Genomic DNA, 20,908 nt, shown 5'->3' on the forward strand with positions numbered 1-20,908 from the left:
ATTTCTGAAAACTTTTGGTCGGCTGATTTCTAGGCAAAACCGATAATGCAAGATTATAAGACTTTTAATAATAAGGTATATAAAAGCTTTCTACTTCTAATCCTTGACACCTACGCTTTTAAATATATAAGTTAAAAATTATCGAGAAAAATTTTATTGAGCGAGCCTTTTCTCCCTTTTTTGTAAGTTAGCTAAAGTCTTCCCTTCCTTTTACGTTACCTTAAGCCAAAATTATTTATCAGTTAACTTGTAATTATTGAATTTTGGGTTACCATTTAGTGGTCTTTCAATTTTAGTTTTAAAGTGCTCGGTAATAATTCTGAATTTGTTGGAAAAATTAGGATAAAAATGTAACAAATTAGATGTTTGATAATTTCCGATGAATCAAATGTAATCTAACATTGCTTTTGTTTTCATTTTTAATAAGCCTCTTAAATGTTTTAAAGTTTTAAATTTCGGAAACTGAACGTGCCGTCATGAAACATCTAATGGCAGAAACATTATTGAAATAATTATTAATCAAATAAACACTGCAATTTCATGAAAGAAACTAACAGTCAGCAGTTTTGAGCTGCAATAGAAGTGATCTCATCTGCAGATGGAGAAAACTTTAGCTAAATTCCGATAGAAATAAATCTTTGAAAGGTATTTAAGCGTATAAGGTTTCTTGCATGTCACTTTTGAATACATACTACACTTACATACCAGAAGGAGCAGAACATTTATGCAAGAGATATGTAACTAGGCTTACGTCTTAAGGTTTTTTCTTCTTCCTTACTTTACTTTCATAGTGCAGTTGGAAAGTACGTCCGGTTAGGACGTACTTTCCAACTGCACTATGCACCCTCGCATCTCTTCCAGGATTAAAGAATCAAATTTGCTCTACAGTGGCCCCAGCCTCACTAAAATGTAGTGGACGATAATTCATCACCACCTGGATTTGGCGGCGAAGTAATCCCCCCCCCTCCTCTCCAGTCACTCTTTGATTAGGAAAATTACATAAACAATTCCCCTTCACTGCGTGCCTTCGTGGTGTAATTTTAAGCACGTTCGGATAGCATCAGATAGTCCGGAGTTGGAAAATCTCGGTAAGAGCAACGCTTATATTTTCTTCTTCCTACTCTGATAAATCCTTAAATGTTCTACCTCTCATATTTAACTAACGATGTAGTCACAATCAATTTAATTATGAAAGATCTTTTATCTCATCAAAATAAAAAGCTGGACAAAACAGCTGTTAAAATAATTAACTGAACAACCAGAGCTTCAAGAGTGATTGCGTCAACGGATATCGGAAAGCACTTACAAAGCAAATAAAAAGTAAGCAAAAAAACATAACAGAAAACAGCTTATGTAAAAAGAACATTCTAAGTGCAATATATTTTTTCCAAAATTTATAGGCGGAATAGCAAATCTACCACTCAAATATTCCGATAATTCAGAGGATAAAGAGATACGCTGAAGAAGTAACAAAATATGCCACATAATCTTGATGCGACATCAGCCATTTGTCTTAATGAGTGAAATTAAGGCTCATTACTTTAAGAATATTTCAGAAAATATTTCATATAAATTCTAAATCTCATTTATCTCGAGGCAGATATTCTCAGGCTTTAGAAGAGAGACCATGAAAAATAATTTGGGAAGATTGCATGGTTAATTGCTGATTGGATAATAGGAAGGATATCCTCTTTACTTTGACATTTCATTAATTAAGTTGAAGGTGTAAGCCATCTTTATTACCAATGTGTATTATTGAGAAAGTTATCTTTATAAATATAATCTTGAAATAACTATAGTTATTTTTAGAAAGATGATGGACTTCTGGAATATTTCGCATTATTTCTTTTTCATGCCAGAATTTCGGTACTCTTTCTCGATTTTGATATCAGAAAAACACTTCAATGCAGTTTTTAGTTCTAAATGCTAAGAATAGGTTTTTGATGCGTCATTTGCAATAAATTTACAAACAAAAATCATAAATTATTCTTCGACATTGATCATTCGGCAAAATTAATCTGAAGTTTTGGGTTTATGTGATTACGGAAAAGTCTCCAGGGATATCTGCCGAAGAGGAGGGATGCCTTCGTGGAGGACATTCTAAGGGAAACTGTTTGGTATATATGTTACACATGGGGTAAAACCACGAAAATGCCCATCCAACCAGCCCGTTCGCGGCATTCCAACTTCCGACTGAACTACCAGTGTTTAGCAACTTTACTGCTCAGCCGTTGGTGGCCAGATTAATCTGATGAAATGTCTCCTAAAACAAACATCCTTCGATACAAACTCTTATAAGTGTTTATTTGATTTTTATTGATGTTATTTATCTTTTCAAATATCTTGTTAAGCAAGTTTATGAGGTATTTTCTCCCTTTTTCCAGCGTGCCTTCTTAGTGTAACGGTAGCATATTCGGCGCGTCCGATTCGAGTACCGACGAGAGTATTGCACATTTTTCACCTCTCCTGCTTCAAAATAACCTAATGCCTCTACAGATGGCGCCCGAACCAAAAGCTTGTGGTCAATAATTCATCACCACCAGAATTTGGGGAATAAGTCCCCTAATCCCAGTCGTCCTTTAAAAGGGGGAATATATAAGATATTTTCTCCCTCTTTTCAGCGGGCCTTCGTTGTGTAACGGCTGCACACTCGGCGATTATTCGAGAGGTCCACCTTCGCGTCCCGGCAAGGGCATTGCACATTTTTCATCTCTCCTGCTTCAAAATAACCTAATGAGACTACAAGTTTACGCAAAGCTTTAATTTTTTCTGAAATTAGGGGGACCTTCTCAAGCTTAAATTGAATGAAATTGATTAGAACTGAAAAAATCAATAAGATGAGTATATAACAGCTTCCGCAGCTTAGTATTTATTTTTCTGCAAATCGATAAAAACTCAGATTCAGCTTCCCACTAAAGTAAATTTTCACAATTAAGCACTTCTAAAGGAAAACACTTGGAAGATTTGGTCAGGTGTGCCAGTGAAATTGTGTATGAAATGGAACACATTTCGCACTAAATTGGGGAAGGCGTCAAAATAATTCATAGCCAATGAATTTGATAGGTTAGAAATTGCAGTAGACTTTTGAAAACGCACAGTCTCAGCGTTTTTTTTTTTTTTTTCCCCTTGCTGATAAAATCTTTACAAACTCAACAGCATAGAACTGACTACGCTGTCTTTATATAAAAGTTAGTACTTCTGCTCGCATGCTACACGCCTTGAACAAGCAGAAGAGGATCAAATATTTATATAGTTTGCTTATATTTCTGTAAGATTTAGTTTTTAACTTTACTAATTAATTCAACTGCTCAATTAGCTATCTTCAAATGATAACTGAACTGTGTGTAGATTTTAGTGACTTAAATTTCTTTAAGGTCGTTACTGGGGAATTATTACTGGTGAACTTTTAGAAAGATATTCACTAAAATGTTCACACAGGTTAGAGGATACTATTGAAAACATTTACGACGTAAAGGAGATCTATAGCTACGAAATTGTCAAACATGTTGTCCGGATGGTTAAGTTGCGCACCTCGAAGTGATTGTTTCAAAACTTGATTCAGAATTAATTTCTATATAGTTTCTATTAGCGTTTCTTTTCCACATATCTTGGCTTCACGAATGAACTAATATTCGACGAATTTCATTGACGAGTTTTGAATTCCTGTATTGAAAAATCTTGGATGAACACTATTTTAAAGTTTTTGCAAATAATATCACCAACCTATCATTCCGTTATAAAAACATATTAATCAGGCGATTTTCACCATGTTTTTAAAATATTGTCAGTTAATTATTTTTGTTTTTTGATTGTTTTGCTTTTTAATGAAAAAGTTTCGAAATCAAATGATTCTTTCCAAGGAAACATGTATCATCTGATATTCTTTTTGTACCCATTCGGAAGGAATTTAAGCTACCCATTCATGTGTTACTTTGTAAATCAATTATCTCTGATTTTCTTTGCTTTATTATTATACGTAACGATATTTCCCTTTTTTCCAAGACAGATTTTTTTATTTAGAGTTCATTTCCTTTTGTTAGTCTCGTTTTCTTTCCTTGCTGCATTCTTTATTTTTGATTTAATGCATGTGTAGCTTAAGAAATGATGTTTATTTGCAAGGAAATTTAGCGTGCGCTATTATTTTAGCATTTTCTATATTTTTAGCATTTCATTTTAAAAGTTGATTTTCTTATTACTGTTATTATGTAACACAACATTATGTTCTATTCAAAATAGATTTCACATTTATAAATCAATTTCTTTTTATTTATATCCTCTTGTTTCGATAATGTTTTTAAATGTTGACTTAATATATATATCAGGGGAATCTTAAAAACAGAAACAACACAAATTTACGTTAAGCGTCATTAACTAAGAAATTTGACACAGTATATTCTTTTATCTTTTAGTAATGTAAATTTCACTAAGTTTGGATGAAAATTAGGTTTGAAAAAATTACTTCATATACGAAGATTGGGGTTTAAAGCAACACTAAAGTTAATTTCATTTTAGATTGATTTACATTACTTTTTTTCCAATGATAAGGATGCCCAGTAAGCATGCTGCAGCGCTCTCAATAAGATCAATTTGGTATCCCCATACTTTCCTACTGCGCAGAGTAGTGTTTTATCAGTTTTTATTTAGCTTGATTTAATTGGTTTGTAACATATACACACCTCTGACACACAGGTGCTTAATGAGAAGAACTTCCTGTTTTTGTTCAGAGACTAATCGTCAGTTAGAACTTTGAGGAAAGATGTTACGGAAATCCCCTGGTGCAGTTTCCGGACATAGGGACTTAGTAATGACTCCATTCCAGGTATTTCCGATGAGGCTTTTTGTGTGAGCTTTTTATGTAGTGAAAGACTCGGAAGAAGACGCAAATCCAACGTCGTGGCTGCATCCAGCGAGCATTGTGTGAATTATGGCTGTAATTGTTGATTATGTTAATTAATAGTAATCAAGAAATTCTTATTAAGTTTTTTTAAATTAATATTTAAAAGACAACTATCCTTTTCTTTCACCCAACACGGGTGTTCAGACGTTACAGGTTGTTTGTTTGTTAAAGTCAAACCTAGAAATAAATTTTAGACCATTTTATTAGCTAGTTTCCTGAAATTTTACCCATGTAAGTATTTGCGATTGAAACTCAGTACACAAAGACCTTTTGTTTTTCAAAATTCAAGACATTTTTATTTAATGTTGATTTTTTTCCCTTTTCTTATGCTTTCATAACGATCAAACTAATCATCGCGGAATTTTTATAATAAATAAAAATAAATTAAATAAATTTAAATATGCTCTTTTCTGAACTCTTTAATATTTTTGTTGTTTTGCTGTGGCTAATCTCCCTTGCATAACATATTTTATAATGACAAGAAGTGTAAGACTCGTCTTTCGTTGGCATAAGCCTGCAACACTGTGGAGGTAGGAGTTAGACTGTGCCCAGTTCTGCTCCAAATGTGAAGGCGAAAATCCCAGGGACAGGTCCGATTGTGTCAAGAGAGCTTTTGGCTCACCGCATATTTTGAAGGCCACCATGCTTCAGAGAAACAAAATATTTACAAATTTTCATGTTTTCTCCAGTATTCGAACCCTGTCCCTCTGGTACAGCAGTCAGCGTCACTAACCTCTATAGCTTCTAGGCCCATACTACAATACGAATAATTTTGCACAATTTATATCAGAAAGAACAGCAATATAAATGTACTTTTAGTAATTAGAATCATGAAAATCCAGCAATGCGAAATGCAAATTAGAAGTTTATTAATTTTAATAAAATTCTAAAGCAACTGCTATTCTATAAAGTTACCTAAAAAAAACTGCTGTTTGATTATGGGTTAATTTTAAGAAATTTTGAGGTTGGAAAAACTTGTAAAGCATTTAATATGAGCAGAAAGCATCGACTGGGCCTTTGCCTGGAATCGAAAACAAGAGTTGCCAATTGCTGATTGGGTGTGTTGACCACTACCTTACAATGGAACATAGGGAGAATACCCTTAATTTCTTAGAAATTAATGAACAACTGGCAGAATTAGGCTTTTTATTTTGTTTGTTTTGGTTTAATTGAACATAGCAAAGCTTACAACGGCTACTTGCTAAAGGAGGGATGCAGAAATTGTAGAGAAATTTGCAAAGAAATTTCTAAGGGAAACTATCTCATATATACATTTTATGTGAAAGAAACCACGAAAACACTCATACAGCCAGTTCATTCACCTACCAGAATTCGAATATTATTCTACTACTGTTTAATGACCTTATGTGTGGTAGGCTTAATAGAACTACGTAACAGTAATTTTCAATATACTTAAGTTAAGTGGGATCGTACCAAGTAATCTTTAAATCTTGCTCGAGAAAATACGTCTCATGTTCACTATTTCTCATATTAGTATTTTTAAACAGAGAATGAAAGGAATTTGTCTGAAACTGTGACCACAAAAATAAGGTAACCTGCTGCAATAACTATTGTGCAAAGTATCAATCCTTTGTTTTGCTATTTTTTCTAAATATAAAACAAAATTACAACTCTTCAGTTACTTGTGTTTCATTGTCTATGAATCTAGACTATTTGAAAAATAGCACAGAACTAAGTGTCACGACACAGAAAAATAAAGCCATTCCGATTCAAAATCTTTTCTATGCAAACAGTGTATTAACCGGAATATAAAACTAGTTGGCATTTTTTCGCGGGTCTCTTTTATTATGAGCGGAGAAGCGGGCATCCTTTTAAGTCACCGCGCTAGAATTGTCATCCATCCTACTTTAGAAGCAAGCGAGACATCATAAAGGACTTAAGTGCGAGCGCTGCGGAGAATTACCGGCCGTGATGAAGTGTTGCTCAACCGGCCTGGTGTCTTCACCTTTGGTGTCTAGGGCCGTATTTCTCAATTACTCGTGGAGCAGGCAATTTCACCCTGCTTGCCAAAGGCTGGCAATTTTATTGCGAATCCTACCGCAGAACCATCATGAAATATTCAAACCGCTATATAGGCATCTCGGGGTCGGCGTAATAACACGTCAACGCAGCAGCGTTTATCATGGCGGCCGTTGCAATCTCAGAAGCCTCTTCCGGAATCAAGAGGCATCAATTATGCAACGAAGCCCCCATTTTGTTTCCAGGATTTGAGGACGGCGCTGGCGATGAAACAATAATCATGGATCAGAATTTTGGAACGTCCTTATTACGAGTCCGTTCCATCAACCTTCATGAAACTTTGATCGCCGGCTTCCATTTTCTTTCCCACACGATCAAGGGGAAGAATTCATTCCACTTTCGGACTTAATTTCGGAGACGGGAAGTATTCAACTCTTGGACAGGACAAACCGAGGCGCTGACTTTAATTTTGCGCCCTTTCTAGAGTAACGGTTTTGGCGATTAAGGAAATTAAGGCGCCGTTCTTTTCGGAATGGGATTTAGAATTTCAGGTTGAAGCTCCCAGTTCCAGTTATCAAATGAAATGAGATAAAGTTAGCTCTGACCATTTTACATCTGACATTTGTAATCGTGTCTAACGAAATGAAGTATTCATGTTAGATTTAATAAGATTTTTGAAAACTTGTAAAACTCTCATGCTAGAAATGCTTTAAGAAAGGTGCTAAGTTAATGCGTATATTTATGAGAGAGCCGTTTTATCTTTTATTTTATTTAACGTTTTCTTACCGCAAAAATCACTTCTTAATTTTCTCTTAATTTCATTGAGAGTATATTTTTAATTTATTCTTTTAAGTACAACGACAATGTCTTTATCATTAGAAACGGAAAGAAATGCGTTAATTATGTTCTTCTTTAAACGTTTGCTATGCATGAAGCTGTAACAACCTGCATAAGATAGGAACTTCGCTTAATGAAATTTCATAAAAGATTTCATTAAAAATAGTTAAAACTCTAATTTTACAATGATTAAAGGCATGTTTATATGCTGATACAGTGAGAAATTGTATTAAAACTTTTCAGTGAGCTTGATAGCGGGAAGATTAAACATAAGTTTATAAGGTATTTCTCCCACCTTCTTAGCATGCCTTCGTGGTGTAGTGGTCAGCACACTCGACACGTATTCGAGAGGTCCGGGGTTCGAGTCCCGGCGAGGGCATTGCTCATATTTCATCTCTCCTCCTTCGAAATAACCTAATGACTCTACAAGTTATTTTATAAATATGAGAAATAAAAATATGGTTCTCATTATACCCTGAACAAAACATTAGTAATGGTATATTCAGTCATAGCAAAGCAAACGAGGCTATCGGCTATCTGCCTAAGATGAGGGATGGCCTCCATGGAGGAGTTTCTATGGGAAACTGGCTCATATATACGTTACACAAGGGGAAAACCACGAAAACACCCATGCAACCAGCTCGATCGCCGGGATTCGAAATTCGGCCCGAAACACCAGTGTTCAGCGACTTTATCGTTTGGCCACTGGTCGGTCGCAACATTGGAATAGTTAATAAAGGCATATTTATATAATAATTAATTTTTTGTAAAATAAAAACGAAAGTTTTTTTATTCTAAATTACATTTTGCTGCTTTTAATAAGGAATGCCGAAGCAGAAATTATCTTGAATTTTTGAAATTTTTGAGAATTTTTCGAAAGATCAAAGAAGTTATATTAAGTTTATGAACATTAAAAGAAGCAATATAAACTTTCTTTTAATGCTCATAAACTTCGTATTTTGCAGTACGACACGTCATTGTGTGGGCAAATTAACCACACCTGGATTGCTTTAATTTAATAAGAAGATTCCATAAACAGAGACTACATGTTTTATAAACCTGCAGTTTTTATGTGTTATCGAGACAAAGTGTAAGAAACTCTCCTATTTTTAAGGTAAAGGAAATGTTACGCTCGTAAAAATTCTATTTTGAGGTTGATATCTTCAACTGCCTATACCTGATAATTTTTAAAAGTATGTAAATAGTGTATCTGGTCTGATCAATAAGACAAAATCAAATCACTCGAGTCTCTTATCTAAATTGAAACTATACAGAGCTTGTTAATGACACTTGTTAACAGCTCAGTTATTACAGTAACAATTACGTTTCAAACTTTTACAATGCCTTATGGCTACGTCTCTTTTGTCACACTAATTATTCCCATTTAGAAATTTTATGCAAATCGCAGTAGTATCAGCTGAAAATACCATGGAAGAAAACATCACAAGGGGAAAACGTCGTCATACAAGACATCCTAGGAGGAAAGAAATTTAGGAAAAAAAAAAACAACCCAAATCTAAGACAACGTGGTATGAAACATTGCAATAGAAAATGATGCGGTGCGGAAACTTCGCAGTTTTAAAACAAAGGGGTACAAAATATCGTGGTAAAAAACAAAGCACCTATAAATCATGACATGATGATAACATCGCAGATATGTGCTTTCTGACGATAAAAAATTTAAGTGAATTTTCGTATAATGACTTAAATAAGTATAAGTATGACTTGAATGAGTATAAGAAGAAATAAAGAAATAATATTTTACATTTATGTTCCATATTTTTGCATTAACTAATTAAATATATATTTATTGACACAGCAAGCAAGAAAATTAAACACACAAAATCTAGAAATTAGTAAAAACTAATGCTAAGTATATTAGTTAATAGAATTTTAAACTTACGTTTCTTTCTTTTTCTAATCTTTTTCATACTATAGTTTTTCATAAAATACTCCGAATACACCTTTAATTAAATAATAAGGGTTAATTAAATTACCTTTAATTAAATTAAGGGTTTAATTAAATAGTCGCTTTTAATGGTTAGAAACCTACGTTTAAAATTCGTAATATTCGTATTAGAAACGTACGTTAATTTATACACATATATGAAATTCAAAGATAAAAATACACATATATGAAATTCAAAGATAAAAATATTCTTTATTTCTTCTTGTACTCACAAATCATTATGCCAAAGTTCACTTGAAATTCTTATAGTTAAAAACGCATGTCTGCGATGTTATCATCATGCGATGGTTTGTATGTGCTTTATTTTTGCCATGATATTTTGTATGACGATGTTTTAAAAGTGCTTTATTTTTACCATGATATTTTGTATGACGATGTTTTAAAACTGAGAAACCTTTGTATCATTTTATTTTCTTCCATGAATGCGATGCTTTCTCCATGCTTTCTTTTCTCTCACAACGTTTCATAGGACGATGTTTTCAGCTTGCGTTGTTTTCTTAGTGACATTTTCGTCCGCGATGTTTTCACTGTAACCATCACAGCTACGCGGTGTTAAGTTCAATCCTGCGGTTTCTTAACAATAACTGATGCTTAATTATAGTGAGAAAGTTTTTTTTTTCTGCTTTTGGAAATATGCTCTTAGACTGATTGTCGATCATGATAGTAACAATCTTTTGAGAGGTAAGTGAAAATTTAGTTTCGAAATCTAGACGACATCAAGATGCCTGCTTAGATTTTTGAACTGCTACCGGCTTTAGGTCACTTGTGTCGCAAGCTAACGAATATTCAAGTTTTTTTATTGTATATTATCTTAAGCTAAATCGCATGTTATGGTTCAACTATTAGTTAGTGTCAACGTCGGTTTTTCCAAGTTATTCATTCTTGCACTCGTGAAATCGCCCTGACATTTACGTACCTTAATTGTTAGGTTTAGAGAAATATGGCAAGTGGAGAAAAGAGCTATACAGTTGACACCATCACTAGTCTGCGGTGAAGCTAGGCACTAATGGTTCAAATCTGAGCCAAATAGTTGCAAATAACACTTAAGACGTTTAACGCGAAAACGCTTAAAACGAAATATCGGTTAATTAGAAATAATGCAACGGTCCCGGCAAACTAGTATATATTTTCATGCATTTTGTTTCTCTTAACACGAAAAAAAAAATCACTTAACACGAAAGGATATCCTTTCTGGGAGTGAACAAAATGCGGTAAGTAAACACCGGCCTCGTAGGCGAGATTTAAGAAGGTGTGAAATGAGTGATTTCACATGTTTCGTAGAAAGAAGGCTAACTTGGCTTTGAAATACCCTCGGAATAGCTTGTGATACGAGCCAGTTTTGTTTATCTAAGTTACTTCCACCTTCCACTCCTACAAACATCTCATCTTTCATGAGTTGAATTTGGAATTCGGTGACGAGTACATCGCAGTGTGAGTAAAAATCTGTGAGTTTGGTTCATATGTTGCACTCTGCATGTCTCTGTCTCTTTATATCTCGCACTCTGAGTGTAACTTAGTGACTCCGAGGACGACTGAAAATTATTTTCGGTCATGCACGATTCTCAAGAGTATCAGATTCTTTGGCGTCAAAAGAAATGGAGGAGGATATTGACACTTAATGAAATTGTTTGAGAAAGTTTCTGTATTATTGGACTGTCCTACTGTACTATCGGAAGAATTCGCTGCAGTAGTTGATGATAATGTGTGTACAGCCCTAACTATGGAAGACAAAGACATTTTGCAGTTTGTTCAATGCTAAAAAATATCATTGATGCATATTCCGATGACGAAAACGAACGTCACGTCATCCGAAATGAGGCACATCATTAAAAGTATGCGCAGTTATTTAAGCGCACATTTCCAGTGGTGAAATGAATAACAAAATGGACGACATGGAGCAATTTGTTAACAATTTGATGCTAAAAATGACAATGCAAAGAAAATAACAGATTATTTTCCAAAAACACAATAAATGTTTTTATTTTCAAAAAGCTTGAACATTTTGTATTAATTTTCATTAAGTTCATGTGGATGTTTTTGTTTCATTGACTTTTATTAAATACATGCATATATACACATATTCTAGTTACAGAACAAATATAAAAAGTAAAATTTTTATATTTTACTGTAATGCATTATTACTACATTCTAGGTATGTTAGTAATAAAATCCTTATTTAAAGTGTGCTTTTTCTACTACATTGCATTAAAATATGATCAACTATATCACGCTCTTTTTTGTATTATGTTGACTTTGTTTCATTAATTTTTATTATTAAATAAACCAATGAAAGTAAGTCAAATTTTTAATCAGCCTTGCTTTCTAAGAGAGAGAGTGAGAGATAATTTAAAGCCTTTTAAACGCGGACATCATGTTAAACCATAGTATTCTGTTATATGTCAACAGATATTTTTATGTTTCATATGGCTGTGAATTTTAATGCTGGTTCATTTTCATAAAATGTAAAAAAATGAACATTTTGTATATTTAATTAGATTCTAAGGCCAAAGTACGTTCGCAAAGAAAGGCCCAAGAGGCGAAATTTTGCTGTGTTTGCAATACATTAAAGTACGCAGTTACTGATTTCTTAACTAAAATCTCACACAGAATAATATTATATCCCGTTTAATCACCACGAAATGGATAGTTAACGGAATTTAAAATAAATGAATAAAAAAGAGACTCTCTGGGACTGCGTTCTTTCGCTTATAAAATAGTCGGTAATTACACACGAAAGGAAACTTGTGTAATCAAGTGAACTATTATATCTTAGAGCCGGATGGATTAAAAAAAACTTAAAAAAGCTGCATATCCAAAACAAGTCCAAAAAATACCTCATCATTCTTAGCATAATTCCAAAAGAAAAAATGAGCGTTCCGCCCAAAAGAACGGGATAATTAGGAAGGTTGTAATCGGAAATAGTTGCCCGCTTCTCGCAAAAACTGGAGTAACGATCTAACTTCATCAAACTCATTTCTTTTCTCAGCTATGTGCATTTTAATTACAGACCATGCGGAGAAAACTCCCCAGTCTCTTTCAAGATGTGCTTTTTGGTAATTGATTTGTTTATGTGAGTTGCCTCTAAAACAAATATCTCATTCTAAAAATGGAGGCCGAATACGCTGTTAATTTATCGTTCAGATGGCGTTTTGATCAATCACTAGTATTAGACCATTGAGTGGAAAAAACATGAGAAAGATTATGCCTCGAAGGGGTGAGGAAAGAGAAAAGGGATTGATTTAAACCCCTGCCTACTACCCCAGTTTAAAAGAGGACAGTTCTTAATTGCACAGCTTGACTGAGAGCGGGTGTTAAAAAATTGTGCAGGCGCATTCTGTCATCGATTTTTATCATTGCTGAAACCACTGTTGTATTGGTTTGTCTCTCTAGCTGTTGCGAGTGGCTACCCTCTGAATGTCAGGAGGGAGAAGGGGGTAGCATCATATTTAAGGGGGCAATCGACACTTCCGGTTTCCATGCGTCGTTTGCGATGACAAATTTGAATGATCATTAAATGCCGTCGTACCCTATAATCACCATCCGGGACGTTCTGGAAAGCATTTCCCTTAAGTTTCTTTTGACACTTTAATAAACTCTTGATTGTCAATTCAGAATGTAAATATTTTACCGTTTCTTCGCATTATAAATGAAACCTCAATTGAAATATCTAGAAATAAATACTTTCTCCTTATTTCTATGTTGACGTCTTTGGCAAGAAGGGTGGAATGGTTAATCGATAATGGAAAAGGGGTAAACGTCGCATTTTGGGAGAAAGTCATAATTAATCAAGGAATTTTTTCATTAAGTAAAGTTTAGATTTTTTTATTCTTTGATCTTAATTTTTTCAAAGATTGCGTTATTTTCTCTTCTTATTTTTAAAGCATTGCTCGCAGCATTTTATTATGCAGTTTAAAGAATAAGATATTTTTATTGATTTCTTTTCTTTTCTCCCGTACTTTTTCCTTTTCTTTCCTTTTTCCCTTATTTTTTTTATTATTGTTTGTTTTTTCTTAAATGCTTTGCTCATCGTACGTTTTCCATTTTAAAATTTTAAATAGACATAAGTGTGCTTGTAATATCATTTGATTGCAAACTTTAATTATTTTTCATTGATCAATAGTTCTATAGCTCTTTCTCACCTTAAATTTGAAAATATTTTATTTAATGATAGCGGTGATATTACATCCTTATATATCCTTATATAAATATAAAATATGAAAAAGTAAGAATAATTTTTCATATTTTATATTTTGAATATATATCTGCTGCAGTGACAGACTAAAACAATATTAAACTTTACCCCTCAGATCTTTACGATGGTTAGAAAATACCACCACTATGTCGTTAATCCGTTTTCGAATTTCAGAGAATTTTTCGAATTTCAGTAATTTAAAATCTGAAACCTTTCAGATTTTTTCCCCTCTATTTTACAAGCCTGTTTTATTCACTGAAATTTAGAACTGTTTAAAATTTTCCTCAAGGCGACGGGAAAAACTAAACAAAAGGTAACTGATTCTTGTTATAGGGGTTACTTTAAGTTTCTAACAGTTATTTTAATTTTTAAATATGCTTTACTATCTATTCTCGTTTTTCACATTCTATTCCCTACCAGAATAAATTTTTAGTATTGCTTTGCAAGTACTTTAAGGAGAAGGTTTCGCTTACTCCAGCAGAAGAGCTTACGAGTTCTTAGTGGCCCGTGTTTGCCGTCGGGCTAATTCGTTGTCTAAAGTTAAATCTTACTACACTGGGAGCGTAAAAGACCATAGACGTGAAATATGCCTGGAGGGTCGGGCTGCGCCCCTCACATCACACTCGGTGTATATTCAAGAGGTCCAGGTTCAAGTCCTGACAAGGGGATTGCTCATTTTTCACGTCTCCTGCTTCAAAATAATAACGTAATGACTGTACAGTGGCGCCCGAACTAAAAGATCGCGGATGATGATTCTTCACCACAAGGATTTGGCGATCGGGCCCCCTAATCTTCAGTAACTTTTTAAAACAGGGGAGTGTATAAGGTATTTTCTCCTTCTTACAGCATGCCTTTGTGGTATAATGGTTAGCACACTCGGCGCGTATTCGAGAGGTCCATGTTCGAAACCTAGCAAAGACATTTCTCATTTTCGTGTTTCCTACTTATAAAATCCTAATGACTCTACAGTGTTTTTAAATACAGTATGGCCTAAGAGACTACGTGCATATTACTTAAGATGAAAATTTGTATATTGCTTATTTGAATTATCTAGTCGAGGTGCAGTTGTGACATTTCACACATCCAGAAATATTCGAGGATTTTCCTAACTACATAAATATTAGTTATTTACTTATATCGCATAGAAAAACTCCGATAATTTAGTTATTGATTTTACAGTTATTAAGCCTTGTATATATAACACTTCTAATTGCAAGCCTTAAAGAAAAATTACTGCACGTTTTCTGTTTAATTCAACTCGTATTCCAGAATCCTCTTTATTAACGATTATCTTCGACACACATTTACTGAAATTATTTCAATAAATAACTTTTTTTATATGAAATGAAGCTCTGCGAATTTTTCCTTCTGTTTATGTATGAATAATCCTTTATTAAATTATTAATGAATTTTCCTCTCCATCTGTTGATGCAGAAAATAATTCACTCCGGGCAATTCAGGAAAATTGTTTCCAAAGATTAGCGCTCTCTCCTTAGCTGCTGAACGAGCACAGACCTCTTTCGTTCTTTAACGCCTTTCATTTACCCAGCTGAATACGCTAGAACAGTTTTTGAAGCACTGGAACGAAATACTTCTAGCCCCATTGACCCCAACAGCATTCCTCCCTTGTTGGGAGCACTCGCCAAGTGTAGCCAACCAGACAGAATCTAAGCTCAGTTGGCTAGACTTTGGCGAGCCGGGGATATGCTTCTATTAGAATTGTGTTGATAAAAGAGGGGTTAACAGGCGGTAACTGCCAACCGCCTTTAATTTCCTCGCAATCAGCGCGGGACACTTCTCCAAAATCGTCATGGTCGTCCAGGAGAGAAAATAGGCGCATTCTTTTGCGGGTATAATCGGCGCAGGCCATAGCCACTAATCTGTTTTGGCCACACCAGCGCTACGCTCCTATTATGCAGTAAAAGGCCTCCCCACAATAGACGCCTCTCCGGCAGAATAATTCTGACTAATCCTGGATTGGGAAAAGCCTCCCTCACTTCCCGGACCACCACCTTCTTCCATCTGGAGTATCGAAACTAAAGACATCCGCTACAACAATCGCCATCTCTGGTCACATATCTAAAATCCAATTCATGAAAAGGGGGAAAAAAGAGGGGTTTGAAATAAGTTTATTGGTTTGAATAAGTTAATGATAATCACAATGAACATAAACTTTTGAAAAGCAAAGAAATTTGCATAACGTTTTAGCTATTAAGAACTGAACTCAATACTTTAGCCTACAGAATGACTTAACTTGCAACTTTTAGCCATGTGAAATATTTTACCCTTTTGATGCTAAGGAGACATCTCCATCAAAACATAAGGCTTTCTAGTAATTCTATAAATTTTTGTCAGTAGTTACACTTTTGCAGAAACAGAACTTGTCTCCAATACCAAGATTGCCAAGATCTATAATTCCATGTTTTGGAATTCTTTCAGAATATTTTGTAGAATTTTCTCTGATTCAGAAATTATATTAAAGTTTTTTCAAATAAAATGGAAAGTGATTTTAGTTTTTAAGAGCAAAATATTTTTAATAAAAAGAAAACTATTTTATTTATAGTTTGCTTAATAACTGCTTAATAATATTCCTTTTATTATAACCGACATATTATTCATTCCATTAAGAATTTTGGTATATAATTGTGTCTGAGTATTGGAATTCATGCATATAAATGTATTCGGCTCCCTATTAACCGGTATAATTACCGGGCATGATGTCAAAAATTAAGTCAAAATCACTGTTAATACAAGGTCAGTACGGAAAAGAGGAATAACCCGAGTTTAATAGAAAGGTACTATTAACAACTCATTTATGATTTCAAATAGTTTAATCTGGAGAATTTGGTTACTTAAATGAAAACAGTATTAAAAACAAAAAGAACACCCCATAAATAACGTCATTAAAAATAAAGAAACTAAGCTACACATGGCATTAGAAAACTATATTTACAACAGGATATGGAAAATGCCGTTGATTTCAAATTCTCTTAAAAATGCCGATTGGTAATTTCTGCTTTTATCACTGCTGTTTTCATTGCATTTTTTTCCTTTTTCTTTGTATTTTCTGCAGACTCTTTTGTTTTAATATTACTCATGATTTGTCTATTCATACAATTTCTCTTGGAACCTGCAACAGTTTTTCAGAAAACATTAATGATCTGTGCTACTCTAAGCTGCTTATGCGGTTTAACGTATTACTACATGAAATATATACATTCGCTGAAACACCATATTTGATATAATCATCGATAAACTTACAGTAAAAATAATGAATATTTTTCTTTGAAGTTTTATCTTTCATAATAAAGGATGCCCTTTGTATTACTGGCAAAAGTTTTGGTTGCGAAATTAAAAACTACGCAACTAACTTCAGAACAATAAGCTACTTTTGTTAATGAGCAAAATATATATTACTGTAGATTACGTCACTAAATTCGCATAACTGTTAAAATAATTTAAAAATTTACAGAACTATTAATTGAAAAACTAAATTCTGCATGATAGTTGATTGAAAAATGTGAAAAATGGCAAATTATTTTATTGCAAAACTAGACACCATCTAATCTGAAAATAAATGAACTACAAATCTAGTTTTTTCAATCGAAAATTTGATTTTGTGGAACAGCCAGAACTTATTTTCCTTAGATAAACTACTTACAACATTATTCAATAAAAACATTTTTACCGTAAGAAAGCGTTATATTACATGTATTGGACTAGAAAATTTTAAACGATTGGTATATGTATTGTTATAAACAAAACAATAATACATTTTTCTTATTTTATTTCTAATTTATTGTTTTTTTAAAACTTTGTGTTTATATTTATTAGTATTCGTTGCAACAGCAAAATTCAATCCAGTGGTAAAAAGAGATAGCGTAGAGGTAAGGTAGGCGAAGAGATAAATTCATTTCTAGGTGACTCACAGAAGATCAGCGAGTTAATATAATTCTATAACGAATCTGCATAATATATAGCATTACAAACATGATTTTTTATTCATATTTATGGCACAGTAAACCAGTCTTGTCGCTTTAATAGAAAATTAATGCATTTGCAATGTTCACAATTGGGATTTAATTGTAAGATTTCTAGCTTTTTGTTTGTTTATTTGTTTGTTTGTTTAAGTAGAAATTATCACTGTAATATTCATAATGCTAACTTTGCAGAAATTTTTGTTTAAGTTGCATAAATATGTTTAATTTCCTAATATAAAAAGGCTATCATTTATGTGTCGCACTACTGCAAAAGTAAAATAAATACTTATGCAAGGTTATAAGGTTTCGTCACTGATTTATTTAACACGAATTAAAAAGTTACAAAATTACAATGGCATGCATTCCTATGTAAAGATATTCAAATCATAATTTATGTCTTCTGAAGTAATCCTGCTTCAGTGCAAACATTTAAATGTAATGTTTAATAATTTAAATGTAATGTAATGAACTACAGTGTCGGAATAATAAAGAAATGGAAGGAGAAATGGGTTTATCTCAGCAAAGCTGAGCAGCCTTCTATTGGACGAGATCCTAACGAAGAATTATTTTACATTAGAAAAAGCAACAACCGTGTAAGTAAATGATAATGTTAATTTTTCTTATAAAATATATACATTTAGAATAAAGCATTTATTTTACATTCAGCAATAGTATTTACACTTAGCGATTAAAATGCTAGAAACTTCATGTAGCCGGAAATAACGCATGAATCAAATGCGATGAACCAAAAATGAACTATTATCAACAGAAAATTTAGGCAAATTTTAGACTGTTCAGAAAAAATTTAAAAAGCAAGTGTTTATTTTGTGGCTTTATGATAAATCAAATGTTCTATACCTCTGGGTTATTTTTTTACTGTAACGGTTGCATGGACGCATAAGTAGCATGCGTAAGATACAAAAACTTCTGTAAAATAACCGAAAGTCACGACGATCTCATATTGCAGTCAGTTATTTTCTCTTTGCGTTATGCAGTTATTTCCACATAGTGTTATTTATTTGTATTCAAAGCCTTGCGGTTACTTAACATTACCTGAGTACGGATTCACGAGCTTCAGCGCATTTAGAGGTAAAGTCTGAATCCATTTAATTCTATGAAATAGATTTCCTCAAACAGTTTAAGTAAGAAAGCGAGTAATGTACAAGCAAAACAACGTTTATGATGTAACTGTAGCCTAATCAGTTATGAAGTAATATATTTTTCCAACAGACTGTAATGTGATACGTTTAGAAGCTAAACTGCTTATGCAACAAATTATCTCACTATGCAATGTTTTTCAGGATGTTGTCAGCAATGACTGATAAAAGCACCTAAAACAGAAGAGCCAACCTACACTGCTGGCCATTAAAATTGCAAAACCATGAATGAAAGCAAATACAAAAAAAGATATTTATTGCACGCAAACAGTATGGCGTGAAGACGAAATGATTAAATTTGTAAGCATTTCGGAGGTTTACAGGGAGTGCGAAATTAGTAGAAACATCTACCACCCCTGGCAGCAAAAACGGTCCTTACCCGGTTAGGAATGGAGTCTAAGTGGGCTGAAATGACAGAAATGGGCAACTCATGATCTTCAGCAACCGACTGATTCCATATTCGCATGAGAGTGGTTGGCTGCCCACCTGTGCGACGGGCGATATCAGGAAACGATACTCCACACTCAATCCTACATCTGTCGAATTTCTAAACTCACTGGTAAGCATTTCCTTTTCTTATTCGAGGCATAGCACGATATTCTGAGCAAACTACAACCTTACAAAGCACTTTCCGAACGAGAAATCCACTACACAAGTTTTCTTTTATGCAGTGCTTCAGATGTCGTTTCTCCCCCTGGCTTCGTCTAAATAAGCTGAAATACTAATACTTTGTATATCCTAACTTCTTATTCCTTTCATGTGATTTTGAAGTTCATCAGATCATTCCTTCCTGGTGTTGCAATTTTAATGGCCAGCAGTGTACATGTTAGAATGAATGACTCCCCCTCCAGTTTGACACTATACGTTATACTTTACGCGATACTAAATTTTGACACGATACTTTATCATCTACCCCAAGTAGCACAGCAACGTCGTAACGACGTTGCAAACTCGTCGCGGATGTCTTTGCAATATGTCGTCTTTAAGACGCCCAGATGTCCGCGAAACTCCACTGTTTTGCAACCGTTGCAAAGACGTCTTTATTACGTCTGTGCAGATGAGGTTTTTTTGTCGCATAGACGTCGTTATTACGTCTTTCGCAGGTGATATTTTGATTGTGAAAGCATTGTATCATGACGTCTTAACGACGCCTAAATGCTCGCGAAATTCCACCTTTTTGCAACAGTTGTGAAAATGTCGTTATTATGTCCTTGTGTTACATATTGATTTATGCAGAAAAATAAGCTTAATAATTAATATATTTTTCTTCTTTTTTTAAATTTTGTATTCCTTGTATTTATCTAAAGCTTAAATATTTTATCATTTCCTGAAAACCAGAAGATAATACAATTTTTTCTCTTTAGACTAAATATGCATAACTAATAATAGCTTTAATTATTTTCAGTACTTTAAACTATAGTTTTTAAATTTCTCTTTAGACTAAATATGTATAATTAATAACAGCCTTAATTATTTTCAATATTTTAAACTATATATTTTAAATAACTAAAATTCTAAGTTACGACTGTTTAAGATTTCATCATTTTTTTTCCTTTAAGTGAGAGTAATTATGAAAGTGGTTATTATAAATATATAACATTAATAGTGGTTTTAAGTAACTAAGATAAACATAAATAAAAGTAAAGATCTATATGTTGGTAAAAAAAAGGTGTTTCTGATAACAGCATTATCACATTTATTTCTGTTAAATCTCCGAGACATTGAAAATTGCCCCTGTCATGATAAATTAGGAAGCGGTTCTTAAGGTAACATAATCAATATTTTACCTGAAATCAAGTATAAATTTATTAGCGTTTCACAGTAAAATATATAACCATTAACTTCTATATCTCCAAGATATTCAAATGAAAGACAGTATAAAGTAGTTAATAAATG

General features: G+C 33.3%; 1 non-coding gene across 1 annotated transcript; it reads left to right on the forward strand.

Annotated features, from left to right (window-relative positions):
- The first annotated feature begins 8,020 nt into the window (after window positions 1–8,020).
- TRNAT-CGU (transfer RNA threonine (anticodon CGU)) lies at window positions 8,021–8,093 on the forward strand. The gene has a single exon. It is a non-coding gene; the product is annotated as a tRNA-Thr (tRNA).
- The last annotated feature ends 12,815 nt before the right edge of the window (window positions 8,094–20,908 follow it).

This window comes from Stegodyphus dumicola, chromosome X1, assembly GCF_044657685.1.
Source record: "Stegodyphus dumicola isolate Sdum_Otavi_A_Nest chromosome X1, ASM4465768v1".
Taxonomy (NCBI): Eukaryota; Metazoa; Arthropoda; class Arachnida; order Araneae; family Eresidae; genus Stegodyphus; species Stegodyphus dumicola.